Raw genomic sequence first — 6,000 nt, 5'->3', positions numbered from 1 at the left:
TTGTACACTTTTCCCAGATGAGAGATGATCATTTCATTATCCTGGAAGATGAGAAAGAAATTTGTTGTTTTGCAATCATATTGTCATACTGATTTTTTTTTTTTTCAAGAAGGTGATCACAAAACAGTTTGAGATATGTGATCTTGGTCTATAAAACTAATACCCTATCATCTAGAAGGTGAGAAGCTCATATTAGATAAACTTACTACAGATAAAAAGAGTTCTTTTTGGGAGTGGATATGCTGTGCAGAGGCCATGTCCTAAGATGTAATTCTTTAGTTGCAATGATGATGCTTTTCCATGTAACATAATGAAGAAGTCAGTAAAGAGGGGCTAGGTGCTCATCTGAAAAGTAAAAGCAGAAGATTCTTTAGCAATCTGAACTTTAAAACTCTTCTCTTATGCAAAAAGGAGTAAAGGAATATGAGATTATAAATATCAAGATGTAATAAACCTGCTTTTTCTTGAGTACTCTGGTAAAGTAATAGCCTTTTTATTAGGGTTAGCCTTTCCTTAAAAAATGTTTCGGAAATGAAAACCTCAATTTTTTGCAGGAAAATTGCAAGGGGATTACAATATCATGGATTGGAGCCAAAGGAACTTTTGTCCATGGTGATGACATACAGACTTCAAGTGACTTCTGACAGCAATTAATTGCTGCATAATTTTTGATGATTAAGAAAAAACCCCATTCAAGTGAGTATATTCAGAGAGCAGGATCACTGTAGTGGCAATTGCCCTGTGTCTGATCTAAATCAGAAACTGAAAGAAAGAAAAAAATTGAAAAAAATAATTGAATTTGCTGAAGTTTGCAAACAATATGTTTTATTTGACAATAAATTTGCTTGTTGGCAATGTCTGTAGTAATAGCCCAAGAGGACTGGAACAGTGTTTGTTGGTTGGGAATTGTACACACTGCCCCAATAGTATATTCTAAAAACCTTCAGACCATGACTGAATATTATAGGCCAATAAGCTCAGAGTTTTTACAGTTCTTTACTTTTGGTTGTAAATGCTCTAATCTGTAGTACTTCTTAATTTTTTCAATACCCAGGAGTTGTATATGCCCAGCCTGAAGTGTGTTACTCACTTTGTGATAGTATCTATTTCCTCATGATGTGGGTTACTTGTCATTTTCTTGTTGTTGCTTAGTTGCAATATTTTGAGTGGAAACAGACCTACACACACACACAAAAAAATCTATGTATCATCTGTTTGCATTTGTGGCACTTATTTGCAACTGTGAGCAATGCTGTACTTGATTTTTATACATATATTTAAATTGCCTCTTACCACAATATTTTTACATAGGCAAACCTGGAAAAACAATTTGTGGTTTTATAAAAAATAAGAGTATTTTAAATTCAGCTATGCTGTTAGGACCTAAAATCATGTGGTTTGCATAACAAAGAAACCTATAGTATTTGTAAAAGTATTCATGATAATTTTTAACCACTGGTTACAGAGTTGTTTCTCACTAAGTTTTCTTACCTGTGGCAGTGGAAACTGTCCCCACTTCTCACTAGAAGGTATTTCATTCAAGCATAACTGGTTTACAGGGTTTGTTGAAGAAAGAATTCAGTATGTCTGGTGTCATTCTCCTTATTATCTTTTCTGCATTTTAGAAGAAGCAGGATCTATGGACACAGAGCGGTATCTCCATTACAATATGACATCTGTTGTTCACCCTTTGTTGACCACTGCCATCATTCCATCTTTTCTTTTTCCTCTTTCCAGTCACTAATAAAGCTTGAACTTTAGCAACATGTAATTGGAGTTAAGATTCTGCTGTCAGTGTTAAAGCAAGTGGTTTTAGTCTTTGAGCAGAAAAAATGTTCATGGTATGTGGTAGTCTTTGCTAATACTACAACTGAATTTTTTGTTCTACCCCCTTTCTTCTCAGACCAACTAATCCTGTCAGTGTAGGCAGTGGGCTTTTAGCAACATGGCTATCAGCATCAGGTATGTTTTAGCTGTTCTGTTACTCAGTTGTTTTTCTATATTTATTTAATCTCTGATACTGGCAGTTACAATGATACAGTAGAACCCATAAAAACTTAGTATATATTCCATATTTAAGTAGTTAATTTGCTTCTCCTTCCTTATCATTTTGGAATGAATAGCCCTGCAACAAGAAATGCAAATTGATTTACTGGTACAGACTGGAGAGTCTGTAAAGAAGTGTGATCTTTAAAAGAAGCAAAAGAGACTTTTTAATGTATGTTGCACTCTTAATGATCTTTGCTCTGATCCACTGAACTTTCATGCTAATTCCCAGCAGAGGGAGTAAGTGAAATGAAGATGAATGAATCATACATAGATTTGTGGTATTAACATGCACTGTTATCTGAACACATGGAAAGATATTTCATTTAGTTTTACATTTTGGACACTTTCCAAACAGAAGAAAAAGAGCTTGATAAGATGGATAAAATTTTCTTATGACTCCACTTGAACTGAATGTATCAAAACATAATCTTATTTCATGACAAGGATCAGATTTTTTATTAATAAACTTTGAAAAAACAATATTGGTTTGTAATTAAAACATTATATATAAAGCTATGGCCTGAAATGATGTTCCCTTCCAATGGATTTTTTTTTAACCTGACTTTCTAATATACTATAATTTGAATTTCTTTACGCTGTCCCACATTTGATTTTTATTAAAATCCATGAAGCAGTTTAATAATTTATTTCAGCAGATGAAAAAGTCTAAGCTTAGTTTTAAGTTTCCTATCTTGTGCTTCTCATCTATGTTGTATTTTTGGTGCTTTTATTTCCTGAGGTGGGAGAAGAACAAACATTTTTTATCTTGAATGCAGCCTACACCCAAGCAATTATATAGAGTACACAAAGCAGAAAACGTCTTTGTTGTCAGAGTTGCAGTGCAACCCAGCAAGTGAACAATGTTCTTCTCAGATTTGCTTTACATGAGGGTATGTCTTTCCTACACATAGAAATATTTTATAAAATCACTTCTGCCAGTATAGCATGAATATTTTTAAAACAATGCTACTTGGGCAGAAATAAAACCTATAATTGAATTTCTTTTTTGACCCACAGTGACTGCTCTAGAAGTAGTGCTGAAATGATTTTTCACTTTAAGACTGAGTCAGTGTGCATCAGCTTTTCATTTTCATTTCTGGCTCCCTTATCAGTGCCCTAAGAAACAAGCAACCTCCACAGCATTTTTCACTCTAATGCTTTTACCTTGGACTGCAAGTCAGTGTGGTGTGGTGTTCATTCATTTATCAGGTAACACCTGTGTTTTCTATGCAAAAGTGCTGTCCTCAGACTCACTGACTATACGGGAGACACTCCTTAGGGAAAAAAAAGTAAAAATAAGTGCTCATGTTGAAACCAGAACTCACAAGTTTGAGAGAAGTTTATTAAAATACATAAGATGCTGAAGTGGGGAACCAACTACCCAGTATTATTTCGGTCAGTTCTTGCAGTCAGTTGGCCCAGCCTTCCTTTCTCACCTCTAGCATAGAAGCTGAGCTTGAAACGTCCCATTTGAAGACCCAAGGGCACTACAGTTCATAGATGCAAGCAGCTTCAGCCGAAGCCTCTCACCAGACACCACCGCAAGGATCCTGACTGCAGCTACGTGCTGCGATTGCCCCGCCACCTCCAACACTGGCTCGAGAACAAAACCCGGAGATGGCTCGTCGCTACCTTAAGCCACTTAGGGTAGGCGAAGGGGGAAAGAAAAGCCGAGGCGGAAAGTTGCAATGTTGAAATCGCCCTTTCTCAGCGCCTGGCCGCTCCTGCTCCTCCTCACCCCCGCGTGGCCCGGTCAATGTCTTGCCGAGGTGGCACCACCTGAGCGCCGCACCCCGCCCTGCCCGGGCAGCGCCGCGGGCCCGCCTCGCCTTTGGCCCCGCGGCCGCGGGCGGGCCCTGGGCCGCAGGTGGCGGCGGGCCCGGGGCGGAGCGGGCAGGCCGGCGGGCAGGTGGCGGCAGGTCCGCGGCTCGCATGGCTCCGCGCCGCCCGACACCGCCGCTCCTCGCTGCCGGCACCGCCGTGCCGCCGCCCCGGGCCGCCGAGGGCCGCGCCGCCCCTCACGGGCTGCAGGTGAGTGAGGCAGAGCGGGACCCGCGGGCAGCGAGCGGCTCCTCGGGCCGAGCCGCGGGCGCTGCCGTCGGGGGAGGCTGGGCGGGCTTCGCTCCCTTCCCCGCGCCTCGTCCGGAGGCTGTTTGTTTGCGAGCACAGCGACGGGAGACCCTGAACCTGAAGCAAAACAGGCGCTTAATTTAGAGGCCACCCGTACCTAGCGGGACACGGGTTTCCGTGTACACAGTACCTGCGGGTCCGGCTTTCCCGAAGGTGTGAATTGCGTTAAGGTGAGCAGCCTTGTGCTCCCACCAGCCCGGCTCCCCGCAGCAAGGCCGAGCTCAGTAGGCAGTGCTTTCTTGCCGTAAAGGCTGTGGCTTTTCCTCTCCCATTCCTCAAATATCTCTCAAAATGCTGACTGATCCTCTACCCTGAAATTAGCCAAAAATTGTATGACTTTTCCATCTCATTAATGTATTTTCAGACGTGAAACCTGAAATACCACAAATGCATTGTTTTCATTATTATGCTAGCCTCTGTTGACAAACTTTACTGTCCATAGTATATTTAATGTATTGAATTTTATTTGCCACTAATGGATCTTAGGTTACTGTGCAGTAATCTCTTCAATTCAAAGCCATTTAAGAGCACAATGAAAGTTTAGTTATGAAAACATCACCTTGCCAGTTTTGCTATACCATTAGCTGAAAACCACCCCATATATAAAGAGAAGTTTTTAGGAACACCCCAACAATATAAACACTAATTGCTATGCATATTTTCATGCTAGTTAAAAACCTAATTTTTTCTCTATAGCTTTTAAAATTGTATTTAAATTGGATAAAGTAATGCATGTCTTACACTTTATATGTGTATAAGTACCTAAGCAATGGTAGTATCAGCTAGAAGCATGCTGTACATTCCATCCTTTGTCTGAAAGTAAATTGTTATTCCAGGTAGACACACAAGATCTTCCAGAAGCTTTTCCTGTTCTCTTATTTTGCCATTATAAATCTTAGGTACCATAACTATCTCCCATAAATCTTTCTTTGGTTGGACATCATGTTCTCTACTCAGTACTGTACATTCTCTGTATTTGTCATCATTAAGAAGTTCATTTGCTTTACCACTCACAGATCATTACCTTCCAAAAATAGCAACCATGCATCAAAGCCTGTTTGATGCTGATACAAGGCTGTACATCATTTTTTGCCTCAGAGTAATTTCTCAGTCTTGGTATCACCATGCCAATAAACACGGGGGCAACAGTCCTTTTCCATGCAACATGATATGGATTGTTTTTATGTAAATTTTAAGTGGAACTGAGCTCTCATCAGCAGTTTCTACAGGGCAAAGATTAGATTACAGAAGAAAAAAAAAAATGTAACTTTATTGCTGGCACTTGCCTTGTAGCTCTTTAATCATTGAAAGAAGGCGTTTTCAGGGTAGGAGTTGGCTTATCATTAAAGGAAACGGAGCAGGTGCATTTAAGCTTATCCAGTGATGAGGTAGGAACTGTCTGTGGTTGTTTATAGTGATGGGTAATTAGTTTGTCTATGTACAGACGTCAGAGTTTAGAGAAAGTAGAAGGTCATGTTTCTTTGCTTTCACAGAGACCTTGTGAACTTAAATTCTGCTGTGTTTTTAATTAAAAAGTGTTTTATTTAGCATGTGCTTCTGGGTGTATAGGGTCTAATTCTTCTCTTGGAAAAAACCCAGCCAAGCTGGAAGTGGTGCTTCTAAGGCAGTGGATTGGAATGTGAGTGTGTGCTGGCTGCCATTGAGCTCTACAGAAGAAAAGGTTCTGCTCCCACTCAGCCTGTGGTGGTGCTGACAGCCTCTGCTGTCCTCTCTGTTGTGCAGGACATTAACAGCTGTACAGTACTTGGCTGGTAGCCTCAGAGTTTATAGTCATGAGAAAAGAGAAGAGAAAGGAGGAAA

The 6,000-nt window shown here is 40.4% G+C and overlaps 1 protein-coding gene across 2 annotated transcripts in view; it reads left to right on the top strand.

Moving 5' to 3' along the window:
- The first annotated feature begins 4,041 nt into the window (after positions 1-4,041).
- CRACDL (CRACD like) overlaps positions 4,042-6,000 on the top strand; it is a 65,652-nt gene continuing 63,693 nt past the window's right edge. Inside the window, exon 1 of one of the 2 annotated variants that reach the window (XM_063149768.1) lies at positions 4,042-4,080. The gene's annotated coding sequence lies outside the window, so the exon portion shown is untranslated. The remainder of the gene's footprint in view (positions 4,081-6,000) is intronic. The other variant, XM_063149770.1, reaches the window with a different exon arrangement.

Source organism: Melospiza melodia, chromosome 2, assembly GCF_035770615.1.
Source record: "Melospiza melodia melodia isolate bMelMel2 chromosome 2, bMelMel2.pri, whole genome shotgun sequence".
Classification (NCBI taxonomy): domain Eukaryota; kingdom Metazoa; phylum Chordata; class Aves; order Passeriformes; family Passerellidae; genus Melospiza; species Melospiza melodia.
Note: the sequence above shows the minus strand (reverse complement) of the source record. Positions and strands in the feature narration are given on the sequence as shown.